Genomic DNA, 20592 nt, shown 5'->3' with positions numbered 1-20592 from the left:
AAAAAGTCGAATATCTCGAAAACAAAGGGTAACAGAAATTTGGCAAGAATCCGCAAGCTCTTACTTATCAAATTACATGGTGTTAAAAAAAGTTTTGATTTTTTGATTAAAGTTAAAAAAAATTTAGTAAGAGTAATTTTTTTTAATATTATAGCTAGTTGGACGAAACTTTGCCTCTAAAAGTTATAAGACATAAGAATCTTAAATTTGTTCCTGTTTTGCTCTTAAATTGCAAAGGTGTTACCTACTTGTCTGTCTCTGAGAAGAGTCATAAATTTTAGATACATGCTTGAATCGCACTTTTTAGCAGACAAATCCATTTTTAGGTAAAAGAGTATGACTAATCATTTTCATCTATACCAAAAACGTAAAAATCCTCTATTTCATAATTTGTCTAGAAATAAAATAATGTCATTATAGTCTATTTTTGCTTGCTGATTGATGCTTTTAGTTTTTATGGTAAAAGCCATCAAAATGTGTGGCTTAGTGCAAGCAAGTTTGAACCAAAATTTAATTTGTTTTTTAATAATATTTTAGTTTGTGTAGAAACTTGAAAGAATAAAGTATTTATCTTGAAAAAATTGACTTGTATAACCAGCTGGAGGCGTTAAGTTAGTTGTCATAGTTGAAAACGTAAATCTGAAATACTTAGATAAACTGTAAAATTTTAAAGAATGTTAATTTTGGAATTTAAACGCAAAAAATTTTCTGGGTCCTTCCGCTTTATTCAAAAATTCCCAATTTAACATGGTTGTCATAGTCATCAATCAAAGTTTTAGAGTTTTCCATGGAAACATAATAGCACTGTAAGAAAGTTACAGTTTGACTTCAGTCAAACAAACTTCTGAGCACTTCTAACCCAAAAACGAAATCAGCAATTTTGTGTTTGTCTGCGATATCTCAGAAACGAAAAGTCCGATCCAAAATTCTCTAAAAGTTTCCTTATTTTTTTTATACTTAAATTAGTATGGTTTTCGAGACTCCAGTCTCTCAAAATTCGGACACAATGTATTTTGTATGTAAACTTTATGATACGTATATAATCTCTGAACAACTTTTGTAAGTTATATTATTCAGGGATTAAAATCGCATTAGCCATCTGAATGTCACTCAGACTTACTTTGAGACCTAAGGTTAAGTTGTTACTTCACGTTTTTTAGGAGCAAGGTTATAATAATTATTGATATGTGTGACCTTATAGCGTTCAAGGATTCTCTTAAACCGCTTCTAAATCATTGCATTTTAGGCAAAAAAAAGCAAGGGTAAAAGATGTAGAAATTCATATTGTTCAGAACTGTTATTAATGCTGTTGCACATTTACAAGTTTCAAAACAGCGTGAACGATTAATCAAATCTACTGGATCATTGCGCGATAAATTCCAAATAATACGTTAGCATAATGGCATTTAGGCGGTTGGTTGCTCTTTAATTCGCAATGAAATGGATTCATTTATTACGACAACCAGAAGCCCCGCGAATATGGGAAAGGTCAGCATCAGAATCGTTTACTATTATTATTATTACAATTTGTAGCGCAATCAGCGGGAAGTAAAAGGATTTCGTAAAAGCCTGGCGTTTGCACCATCCGACAAAATAAAAACTAAAATCAAAGAAAATAAACACGAAAAAGGCACATCGAAAACCGTGTTCGACTGTCATTCCGTCAAAATTGACAACAATTATTACATTATGCTAATCGGACGATGACTTGCGAATAATTCTCGTTCTTTTCTGGCACTCTCGACAAGGACAAAAGAACCATTGAAATCTCGATCCTATCGGAATCTGAAACGCCACACGAAACCGTTTCTAGCCTTCTTCAACCGTTCGGATTTGGACGGCGACAAAAGACCGTCTAGATCTAGATAGGTATGACGTGAATGGATTAGAGTTGGCGGTGTTGACTAGTCAAGAATAACAGTTGATAAACGATTTACGTGGTAATTCGAAAAAAAAGTGGTAAAAGCTCATTGTTGAAGGATTAGTGCTCTTCCTCTTCAAATGCTAATTTACCAACTGGCTGACGTCAACTGATGATCTAACTGAATTGATCACTATCATCATCTGATCGCCGATTAATTATTTGTTATTTAACTTAATATTCAATTTTTGTTTAAATTAAGTGTTAAAGTTTTGTTTTCTATTCTGTTGAAGAACCAACATTAAGAACAATTTGTCAAGTGTCAATCCAACTGACTTGTAAGTCGATAATTTATGTTTCCAATTGTTAATGACGTTTTAAGCAAATTTTATACTCAAAGTTTGTAAGAATAACACAAAAAAGTTAGTCTCGTCTTTAGGTTATTACGTGACTAGCTTTTGTCCGTTACTCAAAACCGCAATTTCTTACGTTTTACATTAAATTCGTCAGTATAGTTCAAGTACAGTGTAGTTTAATGATAAGTAGAACTTCAGAACTACTTATGATTAGAAGGTAAGTTATTGGATGACTAGTAGAGCCAGTCGATTATGGTAATATCATCTGGGTTCTATGAACAACCAGATCTTCCTTGTTGGAAGGTTATGATTTTCCTGAGTATAGAAATCTTTTTTCTGAAATGGGTTTGTATAGTAAATCTTGTCAGTTTGTTTTCTGTAAACAGAATGGCAAAATTCATTGTTTTTATCTTGGTTTGTTTATTGGTTTCAATACAGTGTTTCAATAAAAGTTTGTTCTATCTGTCTTTGGCGGTGTTCAATCATTGGACATACTCCAAGTATGGGATATTCGAAAGAAATAGAAACAATGATAGCAGAAAGAGGTTAGGAAGAGATAATTCTACAAATTCCATCCTCCCCGCCAGAAGAAATGTCTAATAACGGTACAGGCAGAGAAGGAATTGAAAGAGGGTGAAAAGCTGCATGGGTTTAATGAGTATTAGCTGCAAGAGCACTGAAGTCCCACATTCTTGTGTCTTGTATCAACAAAAAAATGTTTGGTTAAGTTATATTAGGTTCGGGGTCAAGCCTTTCCGCACTAGTGGTGTCTCCTGGAGGAAACTAACGTCAGCAATGCTGTCCCAAGGTATAAATCTAGGGGATGATTTACGAGAAACATAAGTAAAATAAGAAACATCGCGTGCAACTGGAATAAATGCACTTCTCGAGAAGAATCTAGATCGGCTGATATCCTCCTCCGAGCAGAAGGTGAGGTTCGACCTCCAGCGGAAGACCATCTTAAAGCAATGTCAAAAACAACGCCAGTCTCTAAAAGAAGAAGACTTAGCACGCCAGAAAAAATTAAATTAAAAACAGATAAATTCTGAAAGTTCTGAAGCCGTATTCTGGAAACAAGGGAACGGAGTCACTAAGAGAAACGTATGTATGTTATGTTATATGTCTCTTGACAATTGTGTTTTCTACATTTATAAGAATTGAGGCCCTGGAAGAGCTTTACCATCACAAATTAAAATAAAAGTCGAGGATATGAGAGAAACAGTATTGGAAACATGACAAATCGACTCAGATGCATCTCATAGATGTAGACACTGCCAAACCAAGAAAAGATTAATAAACTCAAACCGACCTGGATGAATGCATTGTTAGAAATCTGGAAATGGAACAATTTGGATGAATGGGTCAAGATGGAAATAGCAGCAGGAAGTTCTCTGATCCCTGATTCACCAACTATTAGAGTAGTTGTTGTGAATTCGTTTTGCGAGAGCCGAACGTCATCGAAATGAACAACAGAATTCCAGAGCTGAAGGAGGTTTATGCAGTCCGCAGAGAAATTTGAATTAAAAAAGAGCTTATCTACCTAATTTCAAGTACAACGATAACCAGAAATGGAAGTTACGTTGACTACTAGTACCTTTGACTAAAATCTGTTTCCTCCACTTAAAATAAAGAGGTGAAGGGTAAGTGAAAAGTTGATTACAATATACTGTTTTTCTGCATCAGGTTTACTATAAATAATGCAATGTAACATCTGGAGCATCAACAAAGGGGTAGAAGCAAGGAAAAGAGACTGGGATAGTCATTGAACAGATTAACTAAAATCTGCAAAAATAATAAACCTTACAGAAAAAGACCAAAGAAAAGATGGAAGGACGCCCTACTAACAACAACAAAAACAGAATGAGAGGCAGACAAACAGAGACAATCCTAGTCAGATGAAGATGAAGAAGAAGATTGTAACCTTAGAGGATTTTACTTAATTTCCCGATCTTTGCTGCTCCTTTAACTACATCCTTAAAGAAACTTGACCAAAATTTGCAACCTGTCGAATTTAATAAGTGCGAGAGTGTAAGAATGAGTAATGAGAATTAAAATATTAAGAAAGTTCAAACCAAGTTAAATCATATGTCTGGTGTAACTTTGAGTAAAATAATGGGACTTGTTGGTGAATCAGTAATATTCTGCTGTTTTCGACCACTAAAGTGAAAGTAAACTCAGAAAAAAGCGAGAAAACCCAAACTGCGTGTACGATCGGCGCGGATCACGTGCCACGCCCACGATCCGCGTCCGTCCAGAGGTCAGGATTATGCAAAGACCCTGTATACAAGCGGCGGGTAATTACTTTTTGCGTCGCCTCCTACAGCGGCAGCGAAAAAAAAAGACGATCGAAGCGCGCGATATTTAAACAATAGTGAATATCAATAGGCCGTATACAATGGAAAGGCGTACCATCAAACCGTGGCTTTATTAGCATAAATATATGTTATTTCGCCCGGTGACATTAGTGCGATGTTTCGGGGTGCGGCCTTTGGTACTTTGCCCTTTGCGACGATGAAATGTTACTTCCCATCGGGGGCGGGATCCGACGGTGATGCTACGCATTCTTTATTGGGACACGGCCTTAGATTCATTTGCATTTACATTGGAATTCTTCAGGTAAATTGGGTTTCACGGCTCTCCCACCAATTTGCCACTCCGAGATATTGATCGGATATTATATTCATTTAAAAAAAAAATTAAAATATATGCGTCACCTTTGAGTTGTTGTTCTTTTTTTACACAAAAACATATATGATTTGTGATATGTATTAGTTAAGACATGTAGGTATCAATCCCATTGAGTAGACCAGTCAGCAGGACAGATCTAACTCTTCTAGATTTTTTTTTCTCCGATCTAAAGATTAGGAACAAAAATTCTTCCTGTTTGTTTCTGTGAATGTTGAGTATAGCACCCGTCATTATTTGCTTGAGTGTTGACAGCTTTCAGAAAAAACAAAATGATAACTTTAGCCTACTTAAGACTGTTACTACTTACTTACTTACTACTACGTTACTTACTACTTAATAATAAATGCAAGAAACTACCCGAAAATTGATAAATCTTCAAAACTAGTTTTTCTTATAATTTTTTTGTTTTTTTTTTCTCCAAACTACGGTAAATAGCAGGTTATTCATTAGATATACAGGGAAAAAAAATTCCAAATGAAAATGTAATCTATAAAATACACATTTGCTGTCACTTTCCACCGTTGTCAAAACGCAAAAGTGGCAGAAAATCTAAGTTTTAAAACTAACTTGTTTGAGTTGTTGTAATCTATAAAACATTAATTGTTTTTCATTCAAGGTGTATCAAAAAAAAAAAGGACGTACCTATTGTAGTTTCTACCTTTTCTCATAAGTATATTTCATGAAATAAAAAATTACTTAAAATACAGGGTGATTAACGGTCAATGGTAATTAAACGTTTAGGGAAAACGAGACATTTAAAGAATATAAAATTGTAATATCAATTTTTTGGTGCACTCTGTGTAAAAAAATGCGTTTATTGTTTTGTAGCTTATCACCAACTCGATAAGTTGTATATTAAAACTTTTTTATCTGTCACTGTTTCTGAAAAAGTGCTAGTCTATCTATGACACCCGGTATGTCAGTTAAAAATGCTTGGAATGACATTCTGCACCCAGTGGACTATAGATGCGTTAGTTTCAAATTCAACAGTTTTTTTTTTGAACACCCTGTATCTGTTCAATCGTGCTGAGGTTAGTACGAGTTGACAGAATAATTCAAAACCAATATTTTGAGTATTTTACGATCGTTGTTCTTTAAGTTATGTTATTAGGTTATGTTCTATCGTATTACGGGGGTGGCTGAAACCCTAAAAATGGCAGAGATACGAAATTTTCAAAGTTTTGATGCAATTTCCAAAAAAATAATTAAAAGTCTAATATCTCAAAAACGGTTAGAGAAAAAAATTTTAGAACCCAACTATCTATCTATCTGCCCTAAGTGGACAAGGTTTACTTCCACTTAGAATCAAGTAAACGCGGTAATAACTGGCATAGCGTTAGTTTCAAATTTAAATGCTTTTTACGTTTTTTGAACACCCTGTATATATTCAACGATGCTGCGGTTAGTACGAAGTCGCTGAAACACCAAAAAAGTTGAATATCTTGAAAACAGTTAGAGTAACGAAAATTTTGCAAGAGAAGAAAATTTTGAAAGAGCAGTTCAAGACGAACATACATTATGAGCTTTTTGCAGTCGCTGGCACCCCAAAAAAAGCGGAGATACAGAGTTTTCAAAATTTTGAAGCATGTTCCAAAAAAAAAGTTATATGAACATCTTGAAAACGGTTAGAGTTACAAAAATTTTGCATGTGACCAAAAATGTTCAGAATGACTTTCTGCATCCAATGCACGAGGTTTACATCCACTTGGAACCCGGTAAACGCGGTTATAAGTGGCAGAGCGTTAGTTTCAAGCTTTTCTTTTTATTTTTTGAACACCCTGTATATGTTTAATCGTGTTGAGGTTAGCACGAGGTGAAAGAGCAGTTAAAGACGAACATTTTGAGATTTTCACAGTCGCTGTAACCCGATAAATTTTTTCATAATTATTACAAAATGTTGATGAGTCAAATATCTCGAAAACGGTGAGACTTAAGGATATTTTGCAGGAGACCAAAAATGTTTAGAATGGCTTTTTACACGCAGCGCACTAAGTTTACACTCACTTAGAATCATGTAAACGCGGTCACAACTGGCTGAACGTTAGTTACAAATTTAACTGTTTTTTGTTTTTGTTTTCTGAACACTCCGTATAGGTTTAATCGTTTTGGGGTTGACACGTGGTGAAAGAACAGTTTAAGACGAATATTTTGAGATTTTTACAGTCGCTGAAACGCCAAAGATGGCGAAGATGCGGAATTTTTTAAATTTTGATACAATTACTGCACAATCTGAAATGTGCACATGTGTAAGTGCACATTATTTTGATTACATACGAGAATATATCAAGATAAATTATAAATTTTGAGCATAAAACCAAAAAAAAAATACTACAATAGATTTGTAAACTAATTAAGATCATTAATATATACTTTATTTAATAATTCAAAACGAGTATGTTAATCTAATGTAATATTCAGGTTTCTGATGTATGCATAAAATTGATAAGCAGTGAAAAATACAATCTCCGAAAATTCAGTTCCAAAGTAACTTAATTAAAATCCTCCATTGCTCTTAAATAGAAAGTACAACCTACATAATTGGATCACAGTCCAATCCAAGTGGTACCACCCGGTATTGGTACTAAAAAGCCGTGGGCATCCACGCAACGTGTGCGTTACGCCAACCACATGTGGCCGTTTTAATAATTGGTACCCGCGGTACCCGGTAGCTCGCAGGCAATTGTTTCACCAATACGACGTTGGCGATCTCCCCCCACCTTAATATCGCGTTACCCAGTAGCGGCGCGTAGTTCGGTAGTACCCCTCTCTTATTGGCGGTACCATCCAGCTTATAATTTTTTTGTTAACTCTCGAAAGTTAAAAGAAGGGTTAAAATTGGAAGCAATTTGTTTTCGAAATTGGAATCCGCCTAAAAAAGAAGCGGAATAATTTACATCAATAAAAGTTTACCTTCTAGCTGTCACAGAGAAAAAGACCTCGCATATAATAAGCATAAATAACATCACAAAGGTTGAGTGGATTTGGAAGAACGCAGTCCGGTCACTCGGACACGGGCAAACTTTAGCCTGTTACCTAAGGGTGTTCCAGATATGACTGAAGCTGACAGCCCCCGAGCGAATTCCCATAAAGACCCCCATAATATAAAAACGTTAAAAAAACGGAGGTATCATGTTTTCTACCGTTTCCATTCGGAATAAAAAAGACTAGGCAAAAGACACCGACAGGTCTTCTCGTTCTCGACGACTAATAATAATGGTGTCAATAAAAATTCCTCGAAAACGAACAGACAAACAAGGATGGCCGCCGTCCATTCTTTGAGGATGATTTTTTAATTAGTTTGGTTCGTAGACACAGACCAGACGCCCACCATTAACACATCACCTTCAATTTTGGACGATGATGGTACCATTGACGACGATCGCTTACCAAAATAATCGAACTGTAATTATGTCACTATTGTGATTTCAATTTGGACGTCGATGGTGGGAATTCAATCTCGTCTGGGACAATTTAGTTTTTTTAGTATGCCAGTTTGTTTTTGTTAGTTTTATGTGTGGGCCAACCATTACTTTGTGACTAAATTCGAAGATGATCACTGTGTAGTTTTTTGTTCAATCTAGTTATAGAAGATGGGGTTTACTTCCCATGTTGCTAGATCTGGTCTAGAACTCATTTTTTATGAATTTAACTCTAAAGGTTTGGTTAGCAACCTTTGCTGTGCATTGAAATCCTCTTAAAGTAAAATAAAAAATTGGCAAAATTGCACTTTTTGCAAAAATAGCATTTTTTTCATTTGAATGATTGTAACTTTTTTATTTGCACTCTTATAGATTTCACTTAAACGCTATTAGAAAGAGGTAAAAAAATACTACAGAATGAGCCAAAACTGGTCCCTCTAGCTCTTCATGTTACCGAGATATTGAATTTCAAAAAGTAGTAAAAAAAGATCCCAAATACCCCAATTTTTTTGAAAAATTAAAAATTTTAAAGCGCTTTTTTTGTACTTATTTTACCTAATTTAAGGTTCTTTAGAATAAATATGTCCTTTGCTGTGCATTAGAACTCTCCTGGAGCAAAATAAAAATTGCCAAAATTGCACTTTTTGCAAAAATGAAATTTTTTCAATTTTTGAATGATTGTAACATTTTTATTTCAATTCTTATAAATTTCACTAAAACGTCACTAGAAAGAGGATAAAAAATACTAAAAAATGAATCAAAATTGGCCTCTCTAGCTCATTATGTTACTGAGATATTCACATTAAAATGCAGTAAAAAATGTCTTCCAATTTTTTTGAAAAATTAAAAATTGTAATGTGCTTTTTTTGTACTTATTTCACCTAAATTAAGGTTCTTTGGAATAAATATGTCCTTTGCTGTGCATTAGAAGTCTCCTGGAGCAAAATTAAAAATTGCCAAAATTGCACTAAAAGAGAAAAATACTACAAAATGAGCCAAAATTGGCCTCTCTAGCTTTTCATGTTACCGAGATATTGAATTTCAAAAAGTAGTAAAAAAGACCCCAAATACTATATTACCGTATTTAAAAAAAGATCTTTTGGTATAAATATGTCCTTTGATAGCAGACATGCCAACAACAAAATATGTCCTTTAAAGTTTTAAAAATTATAGAGAGCGCAAAAATACAAATTTTTTATTAATAAACTAGTGTCCGGAAGTTTCTCGGTCTCAAAATAAATGAAAATTAAAATTATTAAGTTAAATCATGCAACCTTTGAAAAACAATAATTATTTTGGAAGTTGTCATTTTACGATTCGACTGAGACTGTATGAATTACCATATTTTTTATAAAAAATCTTTAAAAGTTAACATTGTATTATTAACGAAATACAGGAGAGACTACAACCAAATTAACAGAAAATATTACTGAATAAAATAAAAAACTATAGCAACTCACAGCAAAAGTGAAATGTTACGAAGTTGATAAACGTTTAATGTTTAATGGAACACTCTGTATATTTTCTGATCAAATGATTAGATCTTCTTCTGCTGATATCAGATATTTGGTTAAGCCGGTTTCAAGTTAATGGAATATAAAAATTGTAATTATATTAATTATTAATTGTAATTGTATTAAAATTTTATTATGTGATTTTTTAACAATATATTGATTAACTCTCAAATTACGTCATCGTCACGTAATGATAGTTCAGTCCCTATGATTATTCATGAAAACTGTGAATTTGGAATTCAAAAAACTAAAAAAAAGAAGAAATGTCAACATACATTTTTGAAATCCGAAGAAAAAGATTTATCTTTTAATCAGAAAATACAGGATGTTGAATTTTCAGCTAAATTTTTGTAGAATACATACTATCATTTCGGTTACTCACAGTTTACAGGGTGAAAGAACAAAAAAACACATGAAGAATGTGAAATAACGGTTTTAATGGCATTAATAAATCCAAATGGTATATTGAATAAAAAATAGCGGATTTGATACTACTTTTTCAATTTGTGACAAAATTCTTCTACTTATAATAAAACTGTGTTGAACTGTAATTCGTGCAAATTCTAGGCAAGTTTTGACATTAGTGACAATTATCACGTGGTTTTTGAGGATAATTTAGCTAGACAGTCACGTGACTACTGTCAAAATAACTGTCATAAATCTCTGCAACAAAATGCTGCAACTAGTGATAACTTTCTTAAACACTAAATAATGTGCCATACAAAGGCGGGCCTAATTAAAACACCGCAATATTCAGGTACATGAAATCAGTCATACGGTTGACACTTTCATGCCATACCGGCGCGTTTAATTAAAACCAACAAGAAATAAACCGCTAATGACTTTTAATAACGTTCCAAATTGATATTCCGACTCGTACAAACATCAAAGACAAGCAACACATGAATAATACATTATAAACTTCACGGGTTCCGATATGCCAGTACCAAAGCGTGGGCAGTCATTAATGCAACTACTTTTTTTTTTCTTAGTGAGCCATTACATAATTTTACCGAAAAAGGCTCTTAATGGACGTCCGAAGATAATTTACGGCCCAATTCTCCAAAAATTACACTTTGCATAAAATAGTAATAATAGTTTAATTGGGCGTTCTTCTGTTTTCGGGTTTACAGTTCGGTACCGTCGGTGCCCCCGGTTGTTTTTTTTCGGTAGTGGTTCTGCGTGGGGTACTGTTTGAATTTTTTAATAATAATTTTCCATTCGTAATGTGAGAAACTGTTGTTTTTTTGCCTCTGACTCGCCCGGTTAGGCAAGATGATTGACGATTTGTTTGATTGGTTTACACACGGCTAACCGCACTTATACAGGGTGGGGCCGGGTTCCGTTGTTTATTAAGTTTATTGCACTTGGATAGACAATCGTTGTAAACACAACTGCATATTTACTATTAGTGAATGATTCTAGGAAGTTTAATGACATTTTCATTCAACAATGTAACAGGTCAATGAAATTAGTTTACACAGTGTGTGACTGCTTATTTAACGCATTTTAAAAAAGAATAAGTTAAATTATTGCAACAAAATTATTAAACTTTAAGCAGATGTAGGAAATACTATTTCATTAATCATTGTTCCAGTAAAAATCTACATTAATAATCTATTTTTCAACTAGCGTTTACGCAATTTTTTCAAATACCAATAAAAAACAATTTATAACACTAAATTAATAAAATATTTGGTTCAAGGATCTTTATTAATTATGTAAATTTGTATAATGTAAAAACACTACAAAATTTGGTACAGTTAGGAAGAGAAGGGATGTCAAAATTTGAAAAACTGCCAGATACACAGTTTGACAGTCAAAGGGTCAAAATCATCTGTAAAACCCACTTGGAGTGAGGCAATTACTATTTTAAGCACATTTTTGGAATCTTCATTAAATTTCCTATCCAATAATCTGAAAAGAACACTACAAAATTTGGTACAGTCGGGGAGAAAAACAGTGAACTGCCAAAAACACAATATTTGTAGTTTACCAGTAATTTACCAGTCAAATTTTTCTGGTGAAGTAAAATTATATTGGATTAATTTTTACAAAGTTGTCATTTTCTATACATTAAAAAGTCTATTAGACCTTTGGGTGAACCAAATTGATGAATTTCACTATTAGACACCGATATTTAGCCATCATCAATGTTTGCCCAAGCATAAAATCGTCATGTAACCGAAAGACAAACAATAAGATTTCTGACATTCCAGCAAGATCTCGTATATGTGCTCATGAAAGGACATTATCAGCGGGCAAATATTTGAAGAACCCAAAAATAAAGCTTGGGTACATACGTGCGGAAAAAGCAAAAGTCTGGCATTATCTTGGACAAACACCTGAACGAAGAACCCATAGAGACGATCCGAAATGATTTACGGGCTGGTCGTAACCAGTCATCTGGCCGGATCAGCGATAAGTCAGCAGTTTCAAGAAAAACTAAAACCTCGAATAACATTGTAAAGTTGCCACACGCTATAGACGTATGTGGATGTTCATTTTTTTCTTTAATTCCGCTTATCTTTATCCTTTTTCTTAATCCGGAATCACTAGAGTAGAGATTGTTTAAAAGTAACCAGCAAAGTGATTGTTTATGTATACTGAATGTTCATATTAAACTGGTTGGACTTGTCAACCCAAAATTTGAATAATAAAGTTATATTATAAATGTGCAAAACTTGCTACAGATAAATTCATTCAGTCGTTTAGCAATTTAAGCAGAGACTTTATAATACAGGGTGTCTCTAAAAGGTCTGTACTTAAAATGCTATGACATATTCCTGACATCAAAATATTCGAATTTAAAGCAACTTACCTTAGTCCGAAATTCTTCCGTTTTCGAGATAGTAAAGTTAAAAAATAAAATTCGATTTTTTTAAAATTCATTGTTTATTTTGTAATATATTATTTCAAAACTGGTAGAGGTTTTTTGAGATGCAAAACCCAAATTTGAACCCTTACAATTTGAACAAATTTCAGGTGACAGTATTTCGGTATATCGAACACTAAAAACCGAAATATCTTGACAACGGTTTACATTAGCTTAGCAGGAGTATCTTTTTTGCTTTAAAACGTTTAAAACATCATTTTCTTTTTAAATAATTAAGAAAAATACACCGAGAATAAAGTTACAGTCTTTTAAAACCATGAGAAGTACACTGTAAAGCGCCTTCTAACGGCCGCAGTAAAAATGTGTCCAAATTTGAGTTTTATATCTCAAAAAACCCCTGGGTACCAGATTTGAAAGTAACAGGTTACAAAATTTACATTATATTTAAAAAATATTTTGATTTTTCTTTTTTAACTTAATCACTCTGTATCTCGAAGACGAAGCAATTTCGGACTAAGGTAAGTTTGCTTTAATTCGATTTATTTTTATACAGACCGAGACAGAGGATTTTGTACAGACCTCTCAGAGACATCCTGTATACTAAATACATAATTTAAAGAAAAAAATTATCCAAAAGAGACTTGACAAGGACAGAAAACTAACCAAAAAGTAACTTTCTCGGTGTCAAAGAGATATAATGATCTTTTTATTCTACAGATATGTTTAGTTTTTACTTCTCACTTTTAGGGTTAGGTTAGATGAGATTTTCTGTCCTTGTTATTCTTTATGAGTCGTAGGACAAAATGTGAATGGCCATTTGTTTCCTCATTTTCAAAGCTTTTCAGTTTAAAAATATAGTTATTACTTGTCATTTAGTGGATTGTTTTAGTCGCAAAATGCAATATAAAAATGGGTTGTCCTACGTAAACCAATCAACGTTTCCTAATTAACTTAGAACGAGCTTCTCTCCGAATCATTAAAACTCCATGAACAATATTGAAATTTCCACATCTATTATGTGTTTTTATGGGTTAACTTTTCCAACTATGATGCAATCAAACATAACGTAAATTATCCACTTATATTGCAAACTCAATAAATAACACTTACAGCAATAATAATTGCATGTTACTGTTTGTTCACAGCAAACAGTTTATCAAAACAATTATCAGACTGTTTGGAAATACACTTGTTTTTGCAATTATTGTTGAATTATTTTTGCGGATGCGAGTAAGCAATTATTATGAATTACTGGTAGATATCAGCCTTGTATTGCCACTGCGTATTTAATGGCAATTGAATGCAAATTTATGGAGATTAAAGGAAATTGGATGTTTTATTTTCAGCTGTAATAGCTGCTTAGATCCTATCTGGTTAATAATTTAATTTATTTGTTTATTGGCAGCTTTTCAGGCTAGCAAAACATTACTAAAAACGTTCTTTAGTAGGATTTAATCCAAAACAACATGTAGTTAACCAATTGTTGTACTAATAACAATGCGACTGTTTACACTTGTCTTATTTATTATTTTTGTGGGAAATTTGTATTCTGGGAAAAATGACTGAAAATTTTGACTTGGTTATTAAGAGTAATTTCCTTAAAAAAGATAAGATAATATCAAATTGATACATACTTGGTAAGGGATTTTTTTTTGTTATGGAAACTTTGCTTTACTGAGGCAGGATGAGTGTATAACGTATATTAAATAATTATAAATACAGTTTTAAAAAACTTAACTTGTTTTAGGATTTCCTGAAATTCGGTTTCTTTCTAATAAATAGTGATTATTAGCCAACCAAAAAACAAAAAGTAATAAAAAACGATTAATCTTAGAGACTGCGTTTCTGACATTTTGATAGATTTAAGAAATTCCAAAACAAATTTTGACACACGTCATCACCTCAACATATTTTTGGAGAACATCTCGTTCTCATCAAATTTTGAGTGACAAGGCACCATAAAGCCTAATGAAGGTTAAATCCTTAACCTTTCAGATAGAAAGACAATTTTCCTTTTTAATTTCTTTAAACAGACCACTGCAATTTTGGAACGCCATCTGTACTTTCTAACTCATAGAGTTGAGTACAGATGTCACCAGATGTTGCACACAACTATCATTTCTGGCATCCAGTTGACTATACTGGAACGAAGGTTTTGTTCTTTGGTTATCAAGCCCTATAGCCTCTCTGATGAGCCGTAATACGGCGAAACCGGTCAGAGGATTGGGATTGATAAACAAAAAACAAAACCTCACCATTTTCAACCAATCAGATCGGTGTTTACCGAATGATGCGGCATTAATGGTGCTGTTCCTAGATTTTGGAACGCCATCTGTACTTTCTAACTCATAGAGTTGAGTACAGATGTCACCAGATGTTGCACACAACTATCATTTGTGTTTTTCAGTTTTGAGTAAAATGACTGGATAATACGTTGCAATAATGTTACATCAATGACATTAGCTGTATGAACTTAGTTACTAGGCACTCATCTGTATTCCCAAAATGTTCAACTTTTAGAATAACGTAAGAAAGCTCAATAATTTGTTTAATAACAAATTAGATCAAAACTATTTCAAGGTTGCACTGTAAAACTGTAATTTTTTAAAATTATTAATTTGTTTAGTAAAATAATTTTTTTTTCAAATTTAATATCTCCCCCTTTTGTTAATCTACAGGGTTCGTAAATCGCTATTCTACACTCAAAAAAGTGTAGCTCTCCCAGTCTATTTTCTGTCATTCCCAGTTACTTGACTGTTTCTAACCAAACGTATACAGCGTGTTCCAAAATAGAGTGAGTTAAGGGTGTCTAAAGTGAATTTAAGGCCAAAAGTGGTTCAATGTTTAAACCTGGTTCAAGTAAGGAACGTCACTTTGACGGAAATGCATTTCATATGATAAAGTTTAAAACTACCAGTCGCAGTTCAACTGAGTTGGTATTTGAACTGTGATTGTACAACAGGGCCTCTAAGGGTGTTGAAGGTACTTTAAAGTTACGAAACTAAATTCTGTACTCAATTTAAAATGATGAATAGTTGCAATTATTGTTTTGATAAAATATGTCAATACGGTCGAAATTAGCTTCAAACAAATCGCTGGGACAGTAAAAATTTGCCGTTGGTAAAACGAATGCTGGCAAGCAAAGGGTCTGACAAAACCAAATACGGCAAAATCTGTACTTCTCTTAAAGTTTGGCCCTTTACCTTGAAATAAAGAACAAAATAAATGTCAGGATGGTCGAAATTGGTTTGAAATTTGTTATTAAAGAAATACGAAATTCCTTAAGTATAACGATAGTGATGAACAGAGTGTTTCCAAATTTGATTAAGAAACAGCTATTTCTATAGCTGCACCTGTTTTAAGGAATTGCTGTCAAATACCATTTTGGTAATATTTTTTATTTTTAACAAAACTCCAGTATATTTATAATCTCTACTAGACTAGCAACAAGGGTAATTAGTTTTATTTTGCACCCCATTTATAATCATATCCATTTGATGTGATAAAGAAAAAAGATGTTAAACACAAAGTTGTGATTTATTCAACAAAACACTCTGTATAACATTTTAGAGTTGTTGTTGATGACTGGTGGTGTTAGCGACATAATTTCAGTGAGATTTATTTTCTTGGTTTATTTTTAAGATATACCTGCCTAATCGATTTTTGGAAACACCCGGTATAAATTTTATTAACTTTATTAAAAAAAAAAATATATCAGTATGATCGATATTAGCTTGAAAAGAATTATTACTCATGTCTGTATTATCAAATGTAAGTCTTTTAAATCAATTTGCATTAAACATCAACTTTGACATAAACCGCGTTCGAACGCGCTTAATACCAGAAGGCGTAACTTGGTAGCGACCCGTTTAGACAGCTTTTTAGCCGGTCCGTCTTTTTCCTTCACCGTGGGTTTAGACAGCGCGCCGTCTCTGTCGCACCCACGAACCATGGGTCGCACGCCCGACCATTCTTGGAAATTCCAAAAGCTCCAGGTATAACAAAGAGGAGTGGCGTAACACCGGTAGCCGCTAGGCGTTAAGCTTTCGAGCTTTTGAACGGTTCGAGAACAGGTGCTGATGACGATCGAAACCGCAAGCGATATTTAGTTATTAGATGGATTTATGTTCGGTTTAGCAGCTTTTTTTGTTGGTGCTTTTCGAGGCGGGGAACTTGTTCAAATGGTTCTACCTTTAGGGTGAAAAGAGATTATCCTTGTGTGTATACATATACTAAGTTAGGTTATTCCTCTTTACACCAAACAGACGCTAATCAGGCAGTTAACACGTGACTATGCTAATCGTACTCAATGGAGTGTCACGTGACAAGTGTCAAATTTAGGTTTGCTTGGTCTAGCAAGGAATAACCGAAAACAACCATCACATGGGCCGCATTTGTTTTCAAGCTCCATAGAGCGAGCAGGAGAGCGTTTTTGACGGTACGATGACGTAATTTGGCCAAACCATAATTTGACTGCCATCAACTGTCAAATTACGTCATTACGACGTCAAAAACGCTTTGGTCGTTCCATGGAGCGTGAAAACGAATGCGGCTCTAATTGTAGATGACAATTTGACATTTGACAAGTAGATTCCTTATTGTTAGTTATGGCAGCTGTGTGTATTTACAAATTTATTAAATTCTCATTTTTTATTTTATTTATTTCTAATATAGTTTATTCCCAGACACTAACAATTCGTTTTTTTGATATTCAAGTCATGTACAGGGTGTTACAAATTCGAGGCATTAGCATTGCTATCTCAGAAATTATACTTGATAGAGTGCTTCCAGAAGGTGCCATTGATTTTCCAAAACAATTAACAATAAAGTGGTAAAAAAATAAAATAGTTTTTGTCGGATATCTACGGATGTAATGAACATTTTTTAACATTTTTTAATTTTTTTTTTAGTGTCAGAATGTCCAAAATATGACAATCAAACAAAATGTAGTAATTCTTGTAAAGATGTGTGCTCCATTATGTCCAAACTACTATTTCTGCTATAGTGTTTGTGGTACTTTCGGGATATTCGAGCAAGACGAATCACTAGTCAATCTTTGCGAGTTATGAACTCATTTGACTGAGCTGGTGAGTTAGTCCATTTTAGACTAGCACATGCACGTGTAAAAGTAATGGAGAACTGTAGACACACCTTAAGATTGAGAAAAATTGTATGTCTGATTTTTCCATCTTTTTAAGGGTTTATGATGAAGTTTACTTAGTCATACAAAATGCCAATACAGAAATATTGCAAGAGAGCAGAAAGTTACTAAATAAATTATTAAATACATTCTGCATTTGAAAATCTGCCAAAAGTGTAACCGTTGACAGTTAAAGTACTTTTAGTTTTACACTTTTTTGCCTTCTACAAAATGTCGAAGTTGAGTCTACATAATACAGCTTTTCTCTAAATCTCAGCACAGTAAGTAGGTAGTTTGTGATCGGTCAAAAGAAGCAGCTTTCAGCTTTCTTGACCAATCACATACTACCAACAGTGCTGTGATTTACACAAATATACCATATTGCTATCAAAAACTATGTCTGTCAAATTATGTTTTTATCAAGCTAAGTCATTGTGATGTCAGATTTGCCCTGCTCACTCCATACAGTGTCAAGACAAACCGTGTCTGCATATTGTCAAAATTTGAATTTGCACCTTTGTATTATCTTGATTACTGAATTAATACTAGAAATCAGCATTGATTTTACAACATTTTAAAATGTCAAATTTAATGTTTTATATTTTTTTCCTGCCTTAAAATTGTCAAAAATCATTGATGCTCTCAAAATGGTGAAAATCAATATAAAATGTGATGACGCAACATACATGTAATAATAGAAAAGTGAAAGTAACAAATAAAAGAACAAACGTCACTAGAGTACACCATAAAGTCAATTTTATTTCTAGATAGTCCACAAATCTGATTACTTTTATTCAATATTTGGATTTAATTTTTTTAAACGTAAGGTAGGAAAGTATGTAAGAGTTCTGAAACTGAAATTTAAAGAAAAACTATGTTTTTTATTTTTTGTTATACCTGTAGCTATCTTATTTGAATTCCAACTTATGTCATCCACCAAATCAAGATCATTAGAAATACTACAAAATGGATATAAACTTGCCTTTTTAGCTTTTTATGTTTTAGAGATTGAAAAAAAAACAATTGCAAAGCAGAAATTTTATTTTTCTATTTGATTGTATATAAATTAAGGATGCTGGAATATCAACAGTTGAATGGCGATACATTTGTCAAAAACCCCAAAATACTGAATAAAAAAATTGTGATATTAAAAAAGTATCTACAATTTTTTATTTTTTACTAAAGTCAAAAAACAGGTAGAGTTAATGGAGTGAAAATATATCAATCACCCAAAACATTAAAATATGGTAATTTTATTTAAAGTGAATAAATGTACTGTTTTTAATGTAATTCATTACCAACCAATAACTTCTTGTTAAATATCTGTTTTGCACAATGTTTAATACAGGGTGAGCAGTTAAAAACACATAGAAATTATATCAAAATTGCTGGAACATACGAACACTACTATTCTATTATTAATTTATCAGTTATTATGTAAGTCTGCTGACATTTTTAATTTCAGGTATCCAATCAATTTTTAGACTTTCAATATTCAAACGTGTGTTACTACAATAAAAGTTCAGATTTTTATTCTATCATGAAGTCACTGTATAAAAGCCGAATTAGTTACTATATTTACAAGTTTACTATTGACCTTCATATAAAACTCGTTTAGAGTGAGTTTGTGAGAGAAAATATCCTTATTTAAGAGACAATAAAGTAAAAATTATAAATTTAACACTTTTTTGGGACCTGATCAATACTTTAAAGTAAAAGCAGTTTTATGACAATAATTTAACTCTTTAGAGTATTAAAACTCTATCGCTTTTATTTTACGTCTGAAAGCTTGCCATTTAGTAAAAACTGATTTTAAGTGGGTTTTAAATATCCACTTAACAATTTACTAGCTGCGTTCTAACCACCTTAATAATGCCTGCAGTTTAATAAAAACTATAAGACAAAGTTATTAATAAACCACATTTTATACGGACTATTAGCTGCCTAGTGTAATACAAATTTTAATTTTTTTACTATACAAACGATTGGTAGATGGCACAATCATTCTTAAATTAAACAATTTCCTAAAACAACTTTCAATGTTCTAGGCTTTTTAACTTGCACACTTGTATAATTTGAACAATATAAAATAAAACACTTACCAATGCAACAAAAACTCGACACAAAATCCGAAAACGCACCAACTGTGTATCTCAAAAACGACAATACTTGTATCAGCGAGAGCTACAAAACTACTGATCTTAGCTCTAAAAAGCTTCTGTGCCTATCCACAAATGGTAGTTCAATGGTTCACTTAAGAAGTCGCTACAACACGGTACCACTGCGCCCCCTCGCGCCCCTCGAGGGGTACTGTTCGGTACTGCCTACCGCTCGATTGGTCCGAAAGCGGAGGGGATTTAAGGGCGAGTTTCGAACGGCCCGGTAAAGACTGGGAGCCGTTTGGACGGCAAGCGATTTTGGTACTAACGCTAGTGGTACCGAAAGAGCGGCCGGGAATGTGGTACCGGCTATTGATTAAGTTTTTAAAATGAGTCGTTTTACCACTGGTTTTCCGGTGCCACCATTGGTGTGGTGATGTTTGCGCTAATTAGAGGAAGACGGGGTCGGATGGATAGAAAGAGAGCGCAGCCGCTGGTGTGGCTGCTACTGGTGTTTACTGTTTTTTAGATTTTACTGTCTGTATTGGGATTTCTATCAAATTATATAAGTTTTACATTTTAAAGTTTAAATATTTTTAAATTATTTTTTTCTCAACTAATCGTGCATGAAATTGTTAAGAAGATATCAGACAAAGTGTATCTTCAATCAGTAAAGCGA

General features: G+C 33.2%; 1 protein-coding gene across 2 annotated transcripts in view; it reads right to left on the bottom strand.

Moving 5' to 3' along the window:
- drm (odd-skipped family member drumstick) overlaps positions 1-20138 on the bottom strand; it is a 37480-nt gene extending 17342 nt beyond the window's left edge. The window contains exon 1 of one of the 2 annotated variants that reach the window (XR_014178355.1): positions 19917-20114. The gene's annotated coding sequence lies outside the window, so the exon portion shown is untranslated. Of the gene's footprint in view, positions 1-19916 lie in introns of both variants that reach the window. The other variant, XM_081980208.1, reaches the window with a different exon arrangement.
- Positions 20139-20592: the final 454 nt, after the last annotated feature.

This window comes from Ips typographus, linkage group LG1, assembly GCF_016097725.1.
Source record: "Ips typographus isolate SLU linkage group LG1, UJ_Ityp_2.0, whole genome shotgun sequence".
NCBI classification, from domain to species: domain Eukaryota; kingdom Metazoa; phylum Arthropoda; class Insecta; order Coleoptera; family Curculionidae; genus Ips; species Ips typographus.
This window is presented reverse-complemented; position numbering and strand designations above follow the sequence as displayed.